The sequence below is a fragment of the Pyxicephalus adspersus genome, chromosome 5 (genome assembly GCF_032062135.1).
Source record: "Pyxicephalus adspersus chromosome 5, UCB_Pads_2.0, whole genome shotgun sequence".
Taxonomy (NCBI): domain Eukaryota; kingdom Metazoa; phylum Chordata; class Amphibia; order Anura; family Pyxicephalidae; genus Pyxicephalus; species Pyxicephalus adspersus.
This window is the reverse complement of record NC_092862.1, coordinates 40,003,213-40,024,072: the sequence shown is the minus strand read 5'-3', so window position 1 is coordinate 40,024,072 and position 20,860 is coordinate 40,003,213. Positions and strand designations below refer to the sequence as shown.

Sequence of the window (20,860 nt, the reverse complement as noted above, 5' to 3'; positions counted from 1 at the left end):
AGACTTCTAAGGACTGCTATTGTTTATTGGAGTTTACTTTCACACATGTCACAAGCGTGTTATTTTATACTCATATGTGTTAATAGTGTCTTTGACTTTGTTTATACCGTATTCTAGTACTCTAAAGTTCCCCCAGAGTGAGGCAATGATGCCAGAACCCGCATACTCACCCATTGCAGGTCTCTGGAGACAACCCGCCCACTGCCCTGAGCCTGCGATGGTGATGAGACGTGGTCTGTGGCTCCAAGTGGGGTCTTTCTCCTGACCCCGTGGGGTGGTGCAGCGGCCAGAGCCTCAGCCCACCTGTCAGACAGCCATGGCCCACTAGTTGGGGACCCCTGCTGTAGAGTATTCCAGGACAGGTATTTGAAATTCTCCTATTCTATTTGTTTAGAAGAGGCACCAGTTAGTGGGGCTTTATTTTTAGATTAATTTAGATTTTTTTCTTGATGGAGTTTCTCAGCCTCAGATGGAGGTGGAGGGGTGTGTTGAGTAGTTTGTACATTTTGCTCCAATAGGTACCTAAGAATAGATCTGGCAAACCAGCCAATGAATTAAAGTTCACCAACCTCAATACAGGTTGACAATTAAAAATCTGGCCATCGATATACCAGTTCCGTCAGATTTCCAGCATCGATTTCATAGCACATTTTAAAATATACACTGTTTTCTGGAGGCCCCATTTTGTCAGTACTCCAGAATCAGCTGTTGGGTCTTGCTTGCACGTGCTTTCCTGCTCATTCCTTATCGATTATTTGCTGCTGTATGGCCCCATTATGGATTCAGCATATTCTGTTAAATATTTACAGCATATATAACCATACAAAATCCAGGATTTTCGAAAATTTGGCTTTCTTCAGGTCCAAAGGTTGCCGGATTTCAAATGTCAACCTGGACTATAATTGTATCAAACATTACATTGTGTTGTATTTTATAATACCGCTTGTTTCCTCCCTAATATATACAATGTGGAAGTGTTTCTCCTTTTAGTCTTGTAAGCCCAAAGTTCAGCGTGTGTATGATTTCACAAGAACATTTGAGCCACATTGTAATTCACATTCTAAAAACAATAGAACATGTTTAAAAAAAACATGTTTTTCTTGACTGCTTTAATCTAAACTGAGTTGTATTGTTGTTGAATCAATGACCTTATAAAGTTAAAGGTGGTGTACTCATGTGTGTCTTTTGCTGTATAGTAAATAAACAGTATGAAAATTGAGATCAGATGAACAACTACTTTCAACATTGTAAATCTGCAATAACCTGAGTGAGGAAGTATGTGATGTTCCATATAACTTTCATTATAATGAATAACAGACTAATTTATAGAGGTAAATCTATAACATACACTCATTTCTGGCAATGCCTAAATCATACACCCAGTTGTGTTTAGAAAACTCTGGCCAAACTGCTTTTATAATCTAAGCAAAATAAATGTTATAGTTATTCAAAGTACTGCAAGTACATAGAAAAATCTCCAGCTGGATTAAAATATCCAGCATTTGTTGTCATAACAAGTGATTTTTAGTGAAACTTGAATATTCATATCGCCCATTAAAAGAGTACAAACTAATGCACATGGAATATGCTGCATAATAAACACATGACATATTTTGCAATGCTGTCTTCGAAAGTACATTGATCACACTAGTCAAACTGAATTTGTTTGTACCTGAAGCTACAATATTTTAGGCACACTATTCTCATATAGTCCAATGAAAACAAATAAAGGTTTCCAAGTCATACAAAATGAGTGCATTGAATAAATAATGATAAGGTATTGTTTATTTGTGCATTTGATTGAGTTAAGGAAAGCTTGGCACCACCTTTTCAGGGTAAATCCCACAGTGATCAGATTAAATACTGACTACCCAATCTCCCACTAACATAATTTATAGAAGTTTTAATTTAATTCTAAAGTCTGATATTTATATTTCATCACAGTGAGACAAGTATTACCATCCTTATGGTATTGCAAATCTTTATATTTTTTATACAAATTTGAAATATAGTAGATCCGATTAATCTGATTTGTATTTTATATTTACATATAATAGAATGCTAACATGCTGATTACTTGAGATTATGTTTTGTCTTGCACAGCACATTAATTGCATAGTTTTTTATATTGTTTTGGTAATTCTTGAAGGAGTCATCCCCTAAACCATATAAAAGTAAGCTGTTTATGTGTCCAAGCCTCCAGAGCTAATAACTACACCTGTGGCCTTTTCCTACCACTGGTACATTTCTTTATCAGTCATGTAGACCCTCTGTAATTGTTTTTCCTCCAGGTCCGGTTGTTCATTTATTGACTAAATTGTAATGTAATGCTAAGATTTGTTTGATGACTTTATCACATCTTTATCATCCTTATTTCCACTCTTTTAAGGCCTCCACTTTTTTTCTCTCTTTGTAAGTAAATCATTCTTCAAAAGACTTGACTGGCATAATACAAATCCAAACTCCTGAACAACCTAAAGACATTTGCTTGCATTTAGCACAATGAAACACACCTTTCACTGTTCCGTACTGATGTTTGGCAGAGTTACTTCACTACAGTACAGAATTTCTCATTTCCTCCATGCTATTTATTATTCCTTAGAGGTTAGAGTTTTGTATGGGCCAATAAAAATTCTTATTTATCGCTTCGTAATACCTTTATCACTTTGTAACTTTAATAGGCAATGCTTCAAAACACCAGATTAGACAAAATAATTTTATTTTTTGAACATACTCAATCCAGAAACCTGGACATTCGTTGTTCTTAACATTTGTTAATTGTCTAAACTTTGCAGTATAATTTGTTTCAGTCTTTCGGGTAAGGGTAAATGCTTTACATATCCAGCTATATTTTTTCAGTCCACCATAAATATATTGTTGATACAGTATTGCAAATTTATCAGGGATTATACCAAACTATGTTTGTGATTGGGATTTCAGAGGTTTCGTCAAAGCCTATACAACTTTAGAACCATAGGCTTGTAGTTTAAAAAATATGATACACCAAATACCAACAAGGAAACAGGAGTTTTTAAGCATCTTCAAAGCATACAACACCATGAAAAAAACAAAAAAAACGTTATATATAAACAAATAGAACATACTCATTTTATTTACATCAATAAAAAGTCACGGGGTCCAACGTATATATAGCGGTCACCATTGGTATCTAGATCATCACAGTTACCCATGAAAAACACAAAAAAATGCCCTCTGTAGAACACAAAAATTTTTATTGGCCTGACTAGACAAAGAACTTCATTATGGTGCTTATATATATATATATATATATATAACCAAGAATAGCAGGTACAGTAACTGTAAGCTTCATCAGGAGTAATATATGCAACTTGGTAAATACCCATAAAGAAAACCTTGACTAGGGTAGCTCGGACCTTTGCCCAAAACTCCCCCCCAACACATAAACCACCCCACCCCACTTGCCAGACCCCCTCCCCTTTCCCTACAGTCTTCTTAATAACACACTGAAGCCTGTTGCATTTAAAATGGCTGGCAAGCATCCTTTTTTAACAATAAAATAACCAACCTAACAATTTCCATAAAATGTAACTCATACATACACTTAAAATAAATAAAAAAATTAACAAATAAAATAACATCCATATAACCTATAAATTAACCCTTTTATCAACATAAGGACACAGTCCCTAACAGAACCAACCATTTTAACCCAATCAACTAGGTTGCAGGTTCGGAAGGTAAAGTCTGCATCACCATTACATCTCCAATCTTGACCAATACTGTCATGCCACCCTGGCCCATAGCAGAACAGCACCACCTCAGAGGCCTACACCGTTCACCACTTAAAAGTGGGACCCCACCAGCCTGGGTGCCCCCCCCACCATATATAACCCAGGACTCCTACCGTCCACCAGACCTCAACGGCCACAGCGCACAAGCGAGATCCCTCATGCCTGTGTGCCCCTCCACACTCGAAATGCTCTCTGCACCCCATCCTGTAATCCAAGAAACCACAAATTTGTCCCATTGCACATGATATGTCAGTAGTATTAGTAGCTCCACTATGTGCACTATATGTTTGTAGGTAAGGAAAGCATTTACAACAACCGGAGAGAGTTAAACTGTGGTATCATATAAATGATTATGGAACAACAGTGAAATATGCTGACCTAGTATGAAGTGTGAGCAATTGCAGCAGATGGCCCTGAACATTGGCATCTTGGTTTAGTCAGATGTGCCAGCATACAAAACAACTATTTATGACTTTTGAGGTTTTCCAGCATCTATTGTCCTCTTGAAATACTTGTAGCAGATATAGGGTAGTACTTTATGCTAATTCAAGATAGCAGTGATGTCTATATTTTAATATATTTTACATTTTGCATGTACACCATACAGTATGTTTTATAAAACTTTAGAGCTGACAATGGGGTACGCAGTAAACATACTGTACATATTTTATAAAAATGAAAAAACATTGTAGGTACATAGAGGCTGTTACTACTGACCTCTGCTTTTTAAATGCTAGTTGTCTTGTTTGATATATTTATTTATTTATTTTTTTGCTTAAATACTTTGACTCACTGACCAAAGCAAAGTCTGCAGATAAGTGTTTCTGACTTTTCCTGATCAGCATATTTGTTGTAGGTCAGTGACTCAGAGCATACTGAATCCTTTCACACAGATTCATCTTGAGGTAATTATTGCATTCGTTCATGTAGGGCACAGTAAAGCAGTCATCCAGTCATCTCCGGACCAATTTTTATTTTCAGTTTTTGTTTGTATGTGGTCTGCTTTGGGAGATTGACCCTCTGTACTTTTGACCATTGTCATGGATATTGATGGTTGAAATTGATAGAATTTTTTTAGTGCATGTTAGAAATTTCAACTTTCACCTTCAAGTTCAATCTGTATTGCAATCTGAGTGCCAAGTTTTTGAATGATTTAAATACTTGCCCTGTCATCACCAGAAATGCTGGGTATTTCGAGTAGACTTGGAAGAAAGCATTGTTGTTTTCTGTAAATCAAAGTTAAAGTAGAAAACTCATTTTTTAAAAATTGCAGCTGATTTTTTGAAGTAATCGCAAAGCTCCTATTGGCAGTAATACATTTTTAAAGCTGCTAGGGAGGATAATTTCCCAACTACTGCCACTCCAATAACAGATTCTCCGCCAGTACATGTAAAAACAGTGCTAGTGAATGGACAATATAGAACACTACAAAAGATATGAGGACTCAACTTATTAAAGCGTACAGTTTAACAGGGAATATAAAATAGTTCACAGAGCATAGAAAACCCACAGAGGGAAAAGCCACCTATACCTAATTCAAAACGCTTGAAGTTTATAAGCCTTTGAGCTGAGAATGAAACAATGGCATAGATCCTAGTGCAGAATTACAATGCTCAGTGCACAATCCTGTAGAGTAAGTAAATCAACTTCTAGTTAAACAGTTCTTGCAATGGTGATTATCACGCTATGTTGCAGTTACTTTTGTCTAGCTATGACCAACTATATACATAACAATTTAATAGCACAGTTAAAAAACATTTTTAATATTTGACAAAAATGTCACATTTACCCAATGTATACAGTGAAAATGGCTAGGGCAGCTTGGACCTTCGCCCCCTGTCTTCTTGAACCCCTTTTTCCTCAAAACACCAACCCCACTTACCAGCCGTCACCTCGTTTTTCTCCCTCAAGAAAACACACTGACACCTGCTGGACAAGCAGCCATTTATTAACAATAAATAAAACCATTATAGTAATAAAACTATAAATAACTATAAATCAACCATAAATATAACATTAATTAAAACCTTCATTTAATTGACATAAATTAACATAATGTACATACATTTGCATATGTTTATACATACAATTAACATACAAAATTTTCCATTTAACCTATACAACCAATTATAACCGCATGAACACATATAAACCCCCAACCAAGTATCACATCCATTTACCACTGGCCCCTAGCTGCCCAGCACCACCTCAGGGGCCCCACACCATAATACCTACTGTCGGGTTGCCCTTCCAAAATTACCATTAGGACTCTTATCCTCCTAAATCCCAACCACCACAGCACACAGGCAGGATACCTCTTGCCTGTGCGCCCCTCCACACCCGGATTGCTCTTTGCACTCCATCTTGCAAACCCAAAACCCACATGTATATTCCAATGGCATTAGGGTGCACTCCGTCTCCACGGAGATACTGCCACGTCTCCTCTTCCAACTCCCGGTGCCGCAATAAAATCCCACCATTCCAGGCCACAAATCTTCCCACCTCCTTGTTAACCTTATTTCGTGCCTTATTAATTTTTTCCACTGACCGAGCTTCCCTCCAGCTAGTCTGAGCCACCATGTCTGACTAGACTATCACCAAACCCGGGAATTCCAGCCTTAGCCGCAAAAGATCCAGCCTAACGTGTCTTATAATTTCCTGCATGGATCTACACCCCATGTCATTTGCACCTGCATGCAGCACCACCACATCTGGAGGCCGATCCAGCACTGGGAATTTTCAAATCTCCGGCACCACCCTATTCCACAACATACCTGGGACCAAAATCCAGCTCACTGTTGCCTCCGCCCTGGAAAGGTGGCGAACACCTATTGAGAAAAACATATAACCAATATCAAACCAACAACACCCATCCCCAATCCTTACCGCTACCCTAACCCCCCCAAATCTACAGTAAATGTGGCCGAATAAAAAGCTGAAACCTCCGAAATTCCCATCTGCCAATCCTCTTGATAACCCTGTCCCCCAATCCCCATCTGGTCGCCCCTGTTGCTGCTTCAATCCAAAAGGAATGCGACCAAAAACCTTGCACATCTTTTCCCATCCATTCTAAGGATCTCCTGAAAACTGCAATAAATTGAAATCGGGACAGATATGACCCATCTTCATGCACTAATAATGGACCCTCACCTTGAGGCCTCTTGCTTACAAATTCCCCTATTACCCGAACCAGGCAAACCAGAGATCCAGCCAACTTAAACAACCCTACCTTAAAACGTTTCTCCATCCGATCCGTCTTGGAACGCCGAATCAGTACACTCACCTCATCCAAAGCAACAACCACATCCTTCACCAAGATACCCCTTGTCCTGTGCTTTGCTGGGCTAACCAACTCCCCGAGCTGCATACCCCCAAAAAATGCCAGCACAAATGCCGCTCCAAACAAATGTGTTTCAAACCCCCCAAAACTACTATCCCCACCAACCGCAACAACAAGCTAAACGACACTGGTCTCCTAGTGTCTCTTACTTTTCTGATACCCTTTCACTGCCTGCTTTACTAAAAATATTTTGTGGCATCTCTAACCCCCTTTAGCTTAAACCAAAAGCCATCCTGGCCAATTTCCTATTAATTGCAGTCACCGACTGCCCCCTCGCAAAATCCCTTGCTAACCAGTACAAAAGCTTGTGCACTGGCTCCACCCCTTGCCTCAACCCCCCTACCTGCTCACAAAGCTCATTCCATTCTTGCCACACCGCCGAATAGCACCCCCACAACCACTCACTCACTGACCTCTGAATCATGCTTACGATGAGCCCAGTGTAATCTGCCAAAGCCCCTCTGGACAAGGGAACCTGCGTTGCTCTGTCTCCGATGCCAACACGCGAAACCCATCCCACTGAAAATATAACATAACATTAACACAACATAATACCATTACACCCCCCCCCCCCCCCGAGCAAACAAAAAGATTATTGTGTTACAGACATCTCAAAACTAAATGCCGCATGAACTGCACCACTGGTACCAATGAAACTGACAAGCTATTCAAAGCCTGCACCACCCCCAGGTTATCGCAGTGAAACCTCACTTTTTTATCCGCCAATGCTTTTCCCCACAACTCTACCGCCACCATTATCGGAAGCAATTCCAGCACTACCAAATTCTTTACGAATTCCGCCTCCACCCACTCCTTGGGCCACGCCCCCACACACCATTTACCCTGAAAATACTCACTGAAACCAGTAGCACCTGCCGCATCCGTGTAAAGGTCCCGATCCACTGCATCAATCGGCCCCTCCAACCACAAAGCCTTCCCATTAAATGATTCTAAGAAAATCCGCCACACCTGCAAGTCCTGCCAAACCTCCTTGGACACTTGCACAAAGTTAGACGGCATTTTCACTCCTGCCGTCACAGCCTGCAAATATCTTGCCTATCCTCACCATCCCAATCGCAATGGCGGCTCCCTAAAAGGCCCACTAATTCTACCCAACCTAACTTCTTTAGCCAGCTTTTCCGACACTACTTCTGGACACCTCAAGGCGGATCCTAAATTCTTTGGCTCTGCTAGAATCATCTCCAAACTGCACAGAATCCAAAATACATGTAAAAAACCCTCCCGCCCAGCACCCTTGCCGCTTCACGGTCAGGATAGTTACTTAAGAAAGGGGCCATCATTCCGATGCTCACCCGGGTTCTGCCCTTTTCCAGCACCTTCACCTCTTCTACTTGCCCCATGCTTAAAGCATTGTACCTAAGAGCAATTGCTTTATACTCACTTTATTTGAAAAAACAAAAAATAATATAGAGGCCAATATTTAAACAACTTGTTTTTCTCCTGCCTGACCTTGTCAGTGGCACAACGTGTGTAATCTCTGTGTCATTATCATGCGGAGACAGTAGGTATAAACAGGCTATGATTGATAATACATAGAAAAATCACTCTGGGACGGAAACTTTGAAGTGATGTGTTATGAACTAAAATACATTGATCTTTCATGGAAATAAAGATTGATGTGTCTACACTGCTCACTCCTGAAAAATGTAGTGAATATTAATGGAAATCATAGGCAAAAGACAAATTTAAGTAATATTGCAAGAATACCTATGTATCTGTGTGTAATTGTATTGGAAATGGAAACCTGCGTCCGATACGAGGACTTCCGTATATATTTGACCATATTACTCACTGTAGACCATTGATCAAATGTAGATACAATTATATTTAAAATTGTAATTGGTATTTTTTGGGATGTGGATCTTCTGAAATTATCCTTGAAGTAATAAAGTTTTATTTCCCTGCTGTAGACCAACCTATTGATTTGGGATAAACAGTGCTATGTTAATGCATTTAGACCATTTACTTTCTTTTTACATTTTTTTTTAAGTCTATATTAATAACAGATTACTGTTGAGCTTTGTCGTTCATCTTTCAAAGTGATATTATTCATTGTTAGAAAATATATTTTGGAAAAAATGAATAAAAAAAAAAAAAAACCTTTACAGTAAATCTATCTATAATCTAAGCATACCAGTTAATGCCCTGCTCCGTAATACTAACTAAATGATAAAAAACACTTTACTAAGTAAACCTGTGAGTTACACAATTTAAAGTAAATATATAGTAAAACAAGCTGTGCTAAAAAAAGGTGACATTAGAAGTGCTAATGGCAGAAGGGCAGGATGCACCATATGGTTAGTGCTGACTGGCTACTGCCAGCATTTTCCCTAGTGGTGGGGCAGAATATCAATATTGCTTGGTTAAGTTCAGATAGGATTTTTTTTGAGCCACAGAACCATTGTGGGTCACCTCTTATCAACCAATTCTCTGCCCCAAATCCCTAGTTATCAATAAAACTAAATATAGCTCTTAACATGCTTTTTCAGAAGTTTGCCCGTGATGGTTTTGCAGTTTTTCAGAAGCTTCTTGCAGAATTCAGCTTCATGCTGAACTTAGCCTAACAAAGGAGAGTCTTCTGAGAAAGGGTCAACAGTACTATTATACCTTTGTATCTGTGTAGCCTTTTTACTCTTGGTAATTTGATTTGGTAGGAAAGACTTCACTTTGTGACTGATGCAACATGATGTACTTAAAGTTGCTGCTTCAAACTTGTTTTAGCATACGGAAGTGGGTCTGTAAAGGTTGCAAAGACTAGAAACTGAAGAAATGTTGGGCACTACAGAATGTCACATGAGAGCACCAGTAGCCAACTTCAAGCAGCCACCTGAAAAAACTATATTTTTTTGTAAGACAGAGCATATATGCTGCATAATACTTCTTGGTAACCTCCAGTCCTTCAGAACAACTTTCAATTTGTTACAAAAGGTGGTTGCACGGTTCCTCAATTGCAGTATCACATTTTCTGGTTCTAGTAACATGAAATTCTTGTGACTTTTACATTGTAGTATGCTTATCATGTTCTAACCAAGAGTGACTCTAGCAGTATAACGTCCTTTTGACACTCAGAAGACTTAGACTTAACTTGTATTGGCTCTGCTATTATTGCCCAATTTGGTAACATCAGATCATTTACTGTGGTTCCGCACAACTATTTGAGCTTGCAGGCTTCTATTCTCTACTCTACTGGTTAATAGACAGGTTTCAGTATTCACATCAAAACAGAATTAACTGACAACAGCTAAACTGAATGCCCAAACTTTTCTTTGTTTCTTCATGTTGGTATGATATAAGGGAGTGCATGGTGGTGGTGGTAAGACACTGGTTGCCAGATCAACTATACCTAGCTTTAAGTGTTGGGATTTCTTATTTTATGCCAATATTCATAATTTGTTAAAAGGAAACAACACTGCGGTGTTAACACAAGAAAAACCCTTCTTTCCAACTTATAATTTTTTATTAATATTCTGATTTATGATCATGATGTAAAGTTTTACAGCTTAATCATGAAGATCCCAGATGTATAAAACTGGCAACAAATCACAGGACTATTTAAAAGCCTGCAAATTAATTTTGATCATACAAATTAGTAACATTTGTTCAAATAAAACTCTCATACCTCACAATTCACACATTACACAGTTGCAAAACTAATAGATGAACAGGATTGAAAGAACAAATAAAAAACAATAGTTCCAGACAGAAAAAAATATGCAAATAAATATACTTTTTTAAACTCCAAAAGTATATTTTATTGCTGGTTAAAGCCCAGAAATAGGGTCTTGGCTAGCACTGTTTCGACAGAGCACAGTCATCGGCTCTTAACTGGGACAGGTATGGCTTTTAAAGATTATTTTTCCTATGCCAGGTATTGTTTTGTTATTTTGGGGTGTGACAAAGTAAAATAGCTGTTGGAAACTTATACATTTTTTGTTTTGTTAATAGATTTTTTTCCTAGTTTACAGTAATGGCCAACTGTGCCATAAGATCCAATAATATCCATTGGTATTCCATTTTTTTTATTGTAAAAGATCCTTTCCAACGACAATGATTGCACGTATGTACTCAGTTTAAGTTTTTTATCTCTATTGAAGTAAAGGGATGATTAACCCTTTAAACAACTGAGCCATTACCATCAAATAAACCTGGTATGGGACCTGCTTCCTTTTGCCTTTTTACACCTTTATCTGTTGAACTAGAGTACCAGTGTGGCTTAGTTTGACACTAGAGCAAATCTTTGTAATTTTATAGTTATTTATTATGTGCTCAGTGTAGGATGCAAGAATGATCATATAGTTAGGCCCATAAATATTTGGAAAAAAAATATCTAGGGACTATTTTTAGGGTTTAATTTTATTTAAAAATGCTTTAGTCCTAAATTAAAAAAACAACAAAAAAACAATCAATACATTTTTTTTGCCTAAAGTTGACTTTAAAATACATGTAACTGGCTGGCCGTATATGAAAAATGTAAAACAGGAACAAAGTATGTGGTAATGTTACTACTGATCAAATATCTATCTTTTTCCATCTGACATCAGAATACAGTTTTAAAACTCAATTTATTTTTAAAATGTAGGCTTGTATTTATAGGTTCTAAAGATAATAATTTGACATGTTATCTGTTACTTTCAGCAAAGAAAGTCAAAAGGAATTGGAAATACCACTTGGTTGAAAATAATGACCAAACTATATAGGTTAACAGCTTCATTTGATAAAAAGAGTGCATGCCCCATTTGGCATTGGCAATAGCACTTGATAACAGACCTAATCCATAACTGCACCATAACTTTACAGCTTAAGTTGTCCCAGACAGGCATCTTAATTCTGGGATTCATGGATGTTTATGAAGCACTTAAAAAGAATTTGTCATACATTTATCATGCATTGAATAACCTTATAGAAACAAAGCACAACTGTTGTCAATCTGTCCTTAACTGATCTTGTTAGCTATGTACACTAGCACTTATATTTAGAGATGGGTACCTTCACCACCTAGGACAGACTCCCACAACAATGTGCATTTGAGAAAAATCTGAATTTTTCTCAAGTCCTGAACAAAGTTCAGTGTCAGGCTGTATATAAACTAACTAGTTCAAAACTGTCACTTAACAATCTCTTTAGTTATTTTTCATCGCACCAACTTTGTAACATAACATTTGAGTTTCTGTTATCAGTCCTGATATCAGAGTAGAAAAATGGACAGATTTCCAGGCTAAACCTACGTACACACGTCCAATGGTTCTTGCCTGATCGGTTTAGGACTGATATCAGACGAGAATATCTATGTCTTATAGGGTTTTATATCTGGAGTATGTTTATTTCCCTAGTGGTTGAACTTGATGAACTTATGTCTTTTTTCAACCTAACCAACTATGTAACTATATGTGTGTACAACTCCCGTTGTCCATCGTCCGAACGATCGTCCTGGCGGATCCACGGACAATGGACGACGAGCGATCCTAATGCAAGGGGAGGGGGAGAGAGAGCAGCAGGGTGCCGCTCCGTCGTTCTCCCCCTCCCCTCTCAATAGAGCAGAACGATGCTGTATGTACAACACTCGTTCATGCATCGTGCAGTCCTTAGTCGTTGGAAAGGATCATGAAAGATCCTTTCCAACGACAATAATTGCATGTGTGTATGCGGTTTTACACTGATATCACTGTTGTCAATTGGTGGCTGGTTCTCTTTAGGCCGTACTCCACTGACACTCACCACAGACAATATTAGTATATATTTTTTAAAAACATATCCTGCATTTTTTAGGGGACTAAATGGACATAAATCTAGTCCCTGTAGCTTTGTGTGCCCTGTAACAAAAATGTAGGCAGGTTTCTTAAAGCAAGAGAGACATACTAGGGTGTAGTTATCAATGACTGAACAGGTAATTTGTCTGACATTTGTCCAATGTTCATTCGTTTTCCGGCCACAATTTGAATTTTGCACATTCTCTCCTTTTATTACCTTTGTTTTCACCTATTTTCAATTAGGAAGGGGCAAAAAGAAAATGTATAAGATTTGCCCATAAAGAAATCTAACAGTATTGGCCCAACATCAGTTCAAGTGCTTTCATGCTATTCCCCCAACATTTGTCCATTTTCATCTGGCACAGTATTCAAACTATTCCTTTGTTTAAAGTGGAGAATGTGTATTTAAAAGGGCTTATTTTCTCTGTAGCTACTGTAGTTGAAGATTCGACTGACATTACACTTGACAAGAATCATTTTGCTGGCGTTCACACAACTGCACATATCCTGTTGACTTGTTTGGGTAAAATTACCTGTTTGTATCCATTGGACAAATTGTTCTAGAGAATTGTTGATAAATACACACTACTATGTCTCTTCTTTTAAAAGTTTCTCACTTTCCAATTTTCTCAAGAATCTTTAAAATGTACCTTGAACTACACAATTCAGATTGCAATCCTGGCATCTGCATGTGTCATCCCAGGCCGGCCAATCAAGAAAGCCAAGGATGCCCAGAAGAAGTCTGAGCCTGGTAAAATATAAATGATGATGAGGGAGGTTTAGGAAGAGGCTTCATCATTACACTAGAACACCCACCTGTTTTCAGCCTCTAAAATTATGTTTGTTTAGATAACAGTACTCTTTTTAACTACAAGTAAAATTGTTCATGTATTTTTCCATTACCTCATTTATCTGTTCTCTCATCTATTTCCATGTGGTGTTGAAAATGAAGAACCATTATCACACTGAAGACATAATTATTTATACTCAAACATGTGGCTGCATTGTGCATTTAATCTGAATCCACCACCTTCTTCCCTCAGAAATGAACAAAAGTCCACAGGGCAAATACATTAGCATTGTTTTGCTATGGATATATTCAGATCTTGAGACAAGCCATTTTATATGTAGCATCAGCCTATTGTATGCTAAAGGAAATGAGCCTAACAAAACAATCCACTGACTCATTGTATGAATATTGCTAATTATGAGACTTGCTTTACAGATGATGAGAATGTAGTTAAATTTACAGAGATGGATACAAGAAAGCCTCCTGAGGACATTTTTAGGCTGAAAACTGAGTTTTAAATTACACAAGAGAACATTAGTCATGAGTTTATGTGAAGTTCACAAAGAAACTTTTTTTTAGTATTTTACATTACATTTGTAAATGTAAATAATCTGTTTCTGACAAGCTGACCTTACTTATTCTTCGGTGATTAAAACATTTTATAAGGTTCTCTACATTTGCAATATTGCACTGCTGTACCCTTTATGCCCCAGTATGTGCCCTTTGTCTTTAGAAAATGTTGCCTAATTCTTGCTATTTGAAATTGTCCTGCTGCTGACCAATTTTACACTCATGTATCATCTGTGGTCTTCTAATTCATTTAGTAAAACACATGCATGTATTTTTTTGTAATACATATCGGCCATTTCTCCATCATTTATAAATTTCTTGCTGCTATAGGATGTAGGAATGCTGTGTTATCTGTGCTCTATTCCTTTTTAAGAAGAGCTTGATAGGTGCTGGTAGAAGTACAGTATTGCATTAGTGGGAACAGCTACAGCAGCAGCAAACTACTGGAAAATTTCCACTCGTATCAAAGCTTTTTTTTTCTTCAAACTATAGTAACTGTAGTAAATGAAATTGGGATACTATATGTAATTCAAGCTAATTGTAAATTAGCCTTTGCTAGGACTGTTCTGTAACAGCATCCCAAAACATGTTATTTATATGATTTATATATTTTCAGTGTTGTCCACTGGCCACTCTTGCCTTTTTGATAGTAGTTTCCCCAATAACCCTAAAAATGGTAGGATCGATAGATCAGCTTCTTTGCTGCTAAATTCAGATTACAGAAAACAGATGAACTTTGGCAAGTCAAAATCTGGACAGGTTGGCTCATCCACTGTATATGTATGATGATGGTATGTAAACCAGAAATCTATTTTTTGGGATAATTGGCATCATGTCCTACAGTTTTCCTAATCCAATCACGTTAGTTTAATTTGTTGCAATGTTATTTACCTGGTGATGCCATTAACAGCACTGACAACACTAGGGCTACGTAGTCACGTCAGATGATTCTTGTCTGATAATCACCTCAGGGCTGATATTGGACGAGAATCTGGCATGTGTACAGCTCTCATTATTATTATTATTATTATTAAACAGGATTTATATATTGTCCGTTTTCCGGACGACCGTCCTGGAGGATCCACGGCTGACGGACGAGGAATGATCGTAATAAAAGTGGAGGGGAGAGAGCGCAGTGGGGTGCCTCTTCCTTGTTCTCCCCTTCCCCTCTCCATGGAGCCGAATGGCACTGTATGTACAGCGCTCGTTCATGCATCGTGCAGTCTTTTATTGTTGGAAAGGATCTTATTGCACGTGTGTATGCAGCCTGAGCCAGGGCCTCACATATAGCAGCAGCATTGCTAACCTCACACTCCTTCAGAAGGCCATTGTGCTGCTGATTATGTCTGCAGGAGGCATACACAGACCTGGTAAGTCAGTCTAACACCCAAATAAAGGAGCCTGTGCCCTGCTGGTAATAATGCCTTACAGTTGCTTAATATTGTCAGCACAGCAATTGCTGTTGCTGTTTTTTTTTTTTAGAAACTTTACAACAGATTATCAGAAAATATTTAAACCCAAGAGCAAAAATGTAAAATATTGCACATTACCAGTCCTTAGATACACGTTTTTTTTTCCCAAGCTTTTTTTCAAGCATAGAAATGTATCTTGGCAAACATACAGCCCTTGACACTTGCTTTGAGATAAACTGGAAGCATAAGACAATCCCATCTAGCTTCTGTCAAATTTCAAATCTACCCATATCTGAGGCTGCATGCACATGTGCAATAATTGTCGTTAGAAAAGGATCTTTCACGATCCTTTCCAACGACAAACGACTGCACGATGCATGAACAAGTGCTGTACATACAGCACCGTTCTGCTCTATGGAGAGGAGAGGGAGAGAATGATGGAGCGGCACCCTGCTGCGCTCTCACCCTTTACTTCCATTAAGATCGTTCGTCGTCCATCGTCCGTGGATCCGCCAGGACGGTCGTTCTGACAATGAACGATGTGAGCTGTACACACTCCAGATTCTCTTCCGATATCGGCCCTGAGCTGATTATTGGACGAGAACTATTGCAAGTGTGTACGTAGCCTTACACATGGGAAGTCACACAGCACAGACTTCAGGTAGGCCCAGTTACCCTTTGATGAGCTAAGTTAGACTAAGCTATAGAATACTATACAACTGAGATTAAAGTAAAAAAAATTAATTATAGTTAATATTAATATTATTAGTACACCGTATTTATACAGTACCGACATATTGCACAGCGCTTTAGTCCATAGTCCTGTCACTAGCTGTCCCTCGTAATCTAATGTAATATTATTAAAAATAAACAGTATTTATATAGCGCCGATATATTACGCAGTGCTGTACATTAAATAGGGGCTGGAAATAACAGACAGACACAGACAGTTACACAGAAGAGCTTACAATCTAAGAGTTATATAAAGTAAAAATGTTGCTGTTGTTTTTTTAAGTGCAACACACTTCACATCAGCTACGTCATTCGATCTCACATCTATGCAGTGCAAGATTGGGTGACGGCGAAAAAAGACTGAAGAAGTAGGTGGAAGAGAAGATGGCACCTGGTGCTTCCTCTGCAACAGGACGAAGCAGAATTCCAGAACGATGTGGGACCGGACAAGCGCCATTCAGGGATCTGCAGAATTAAAGGTAAATGCAACTTTTTTATTTTTAGTTTAGTTCCACTTTATCAAAACTATTGTGTTTGTTGGAATCCACTAGTTGCTCATCAATTGGTGTCACTGGTTTCTTGAAATAGCTGCTTAAATTGCTCTGTCACAAAAAAAAATCAAAATGATATGTCAGTAAAAAAATAATGTACATACTCTTCTGCTTCCTTCACCACCAAAATCTGCTCCCTTGCTAAAGAATCATCCCCTAAAATATACTGAAAAGCCAACACGTCTGTGAATGTTATTCTCCTGTCCCCCCCACACTTCTCAGTGGTTATTCCCCCCAAACTTCACATTGTGGAGGCCAACTGGAAGAACCACTGAGTACAGAATATGAACAATGAGTCTGGGTTTCCCAAGCATAATTCAAGGGACCATTCCTCAGCAACAGAACAGGGCAGGCAGTAGGGGAGATAAATATGTATATTCTACTTTTGCAGATTTATCATTTTAAACAATGTTATTTTCATCACAGGGTCACTTTAATCTTCTTTTTATGTATTTGAGATATTAGGACATCCTTTAACTGGACTAATCGCAGGAAATGAAGGATTATTACAGTAGTATATTATAAAGACATTTTTAGGGAAACATTACGCCAGAGTCATATGAAACACGCTACTAAATTGACCTTTAACGCACACATGGTAAATATATTTATTTGAACAATGAGCCAAATACAGTTTATGAAATAAACATGACTATCTTGTATGAACGAGTTCTGTGGATTTATTATCTAGACATTACAGAATAGTGTAATAATAGCATGAAAATCAGTACAAGGTGGAAAATACAGCTAGATAATGTCAGAAAGCGAGCAATGCCTCATTTGGGGACACCAGTTAAACCCTCTCTTAAAGTCAATGAAAAAAAAGTTATTACAGAAGTCATGATCTCACTTGCTTCTAAAAAACATAACTGATTGTGGCTTAAATACACACAAATCAGGGGACATGTACTTTACCAAGAAAGACCTTTAAAAGAGAATAAGTTCAGTTAAACTTTCTAGATAAGATTACCTTGCTGATTTTTATCCAAACATAATTTTATTTGCCTAGTAAATTAATGTAATTGGTAAGAGTTATATTATCCACAGTGGTGTAGATTTAGCCAGTCAATACATCATCTTCACTGTGGGTGGCCAGTCTGACACAAGTTTGGCCATTCTAGGCAATGGACAATTTTTTATATATGGGAGATTTGTGTAAGCGTGAAACCGCACATCAAGTGGTAGAATGGCAATTTCTAACCACCATACGATGCAGCCATTAATGAGCCTTTCATTCCCAGCTATTATATATGCTGGCTCTTATCACTATGCCAATTATATACTTGAGCATGGTTTCCTACTACACTTCCAAGGCAAAGATGTTCTAAAATGACATTTTTGTTTAGAAAATCTGTATATGTATGTCTTATGAAACAATATAATAGTAGCTCCTCTCACCTGCTGTTCTGCACTGCAATTGGCATCACTTCCCATTTTTTGCCCCCAGATCCTTACACTAGCTCTACAGGAAAACAAACCAGAAATGTAACAGCAATGCTGTACTAGTTGCAAAGGGAGTTTTAGAGCTATGCTGTACACAGTGCAGTACATGGCAGATGCCAAAGCAGGTGAAGATCCAGCCAAAGCTTTGGCCCCAACCACACTGCACGCAAAGCTCTGCCTCATCCTAGGCATATTCTTGTGACACTGTGTGTGCCATCCACAAACCCAAACATTGGCAATACATGTTAAGAATTGTTTTATGTTGTATTAGTAGCTATATAAAGGATATTTTCACATTTCAAGTTGCATAATTGAGGTGTAACTTCCATCCCACTATCCCCCCTTTCAGTGCAGCAGAAAGGAGGTAGAAATATTGTAACTGGCTATGTTGGTGGCCAAATTACTTTAATTGGTCACATCCACCAGATTTAGCCATGGATCCTGGTGTAGCAGCATGTATGAAGCATCAGCTGATGGCCCATGAAAAAAGCATATGCCCCTCAAGCCACAGGAGAGGGATCAGAAGACATGACAGCATAGATACATGGTTAGTCAAGTTGAAAAAAGGCAAAAGTCTTAGTATCAACCAGTAGATAGATAGATGAAGCCTAAGTCTGCATTTACACAACTATATACCCACAAATAATCCAGAGGAAGGAAAAAAACTCTTATAAAGCATGATACACCTTACTCAGAATTGCATCATGTGCCATGGGATTCCCTGGGGTGCAGAGTCTAATTGACAACAGTCTTCGCCAGAGCAACCCACAATAGGGTGATGGGCCGGTGACCCTAGTGAATGGCGGACTACGTTGCTGTTGGGTTACACCAGATTGTGACCCCCAGGGTCCCCCCATTAACAATAAGAGTACCAACACTGAACCACTAAGAACCTTATGCTACTGACTGTATAAATCATTATTAGGTTCTGCCTGAATATGTTCTTTAGTTTTCTATCCATTTACATAGGAAATGTTCAGATTTTCAGGAATGATGGATGGAATATGGAAGCATATAGACCCTAACCCTTTTCTGTTCTGAGTTCTTGATGGCAAAAAAGCTGAGGAAGGAGGAATCACAACATGGGAATCTGTTTGGAGTTTAGGGTTCCAGAGAAAGTTCACGTAGATGTGTGTGCCACTATCACTAAGGGGGCCACAGGATTTCTAGGGACAGGGACTGCAGTGATGTCAGCAATTGCCTTTTTTTTTCTCTTCAAGTTTTCACTTTTTTTCTTCTAGGAGCCTGTGGCATGGGAAAATAAAATCAGCGGGCCCCATGCAAAGTTTTGCTAGGGGAGGGTCACTGACTTTTACAGCATGCTGATGTCATAAACAAGCGTAAACGAATGTAATACTACAAAAAAAATGTAAGTTAAAGGGCTATTCTAGTGCAAAAACACTTCCTTTTGTATTAGAGATTAAATAATATTTGCGAAGATTATATAAATACTAGGAAGGCATATTTATGTATGAAAGGTGGTTCAAATAAAATAATCAGATCAACCCTACTGAAAGACATCATCCAAATTCTGCGTTTGGTGATGATAAGTAAAACAATGTGTGCGTAACCATAAATGGGCAGTTTTAATATACCAAATTGTGCAATGTAGCGTATGTTCAATATTACTCTAATTTATCCAAGAGATTTCTGCTCTTAATGAGCAAAGCAAGCAAATCACATAATACATAAAATGTGATTGTGTGGGAAACCACTGGGTAAATCTTGGAAGGAGAAAGATCTTTGTGTCCTTGTGGGCCACAAGCTAAACAACCAAATAACAAAATAATAGCAATCTTTAGCAACAAAATAAGGATTTAATATGGATCCAAGTATTTATGTAATTGGACATTGTGAATACATTTTTGTGAGTAGGAATATTGTGGCAAATTAGCATGAATAAAGTGACCCTGACATTTTGCATATAGGGGAAGGAACAGCAACAACTATCCATCTGGGAGTGTTGTGAACAAGGGTATAACTAACTCACGGGCAAATTTGAAAAAACCCTGGCTCAATGCTGTTATCAAACTGTGTATGATAGTAATTTCACCATTGATTAATGACAAAACTGAATGAATAAACATTTTTGACAAGAACCTATGTGCAACAGACTCTAACATTCGCCTGTTTATTTTTTATTTGTTTGTTTGTTTTTTTTTGTATGCCTGCTACCATGTCAAATTTAAATCTGCATTCATTACTATTTTCCTATAGGAATATAGATGATTTCCAAAGCAGGCCTTTTCTGCAGTTCTATTAATCTGCTTGGCTACAGGCTATTTTACACAATATTAGGGTAATCAAGGTGAGGACGGGATTACAAATGATAGAAGGATACTCACACTCATGTCTAACAAATTAATAAAATCACAGAGGTGGAATCAGTTATCAGATCACTGTAGGGAATGTGCTTGATCAGAAGTGAATGTTATGGCATTTATCACAGATACCATATGTTAGTGTGCTTCACGCAGGGTA

The 20,860-nt window shown here is 38.0% G+C and overlaps 1 long non-coding RNA gene across 2 annotated transcripts in view; it reads left to right on the top strand.

Moving 5' to 3' along the window:
• The window catches only part of LOC140331981 (uncharacterized), a 39,191-nt gene extending 18,719 nt beyond the window's left edge, over positions 1-20,472 (top strand). For both annotated transcript variants that reach the window (XR_011921001.1, XR_011921002.1), the window contains exons 3-4: positions 16,669-16,864; positions 19,621-20,472. This is a non-coding gene — a long non-coding RNA (uncharacterized lncRNA). The remainder of the gene's footprint in view (positions 1-16,668; positions 16,865-19,620) is intronic.
• The last annotated feature ends 388 nt before the right edge of the window (positions 20,473-20,860 follow it).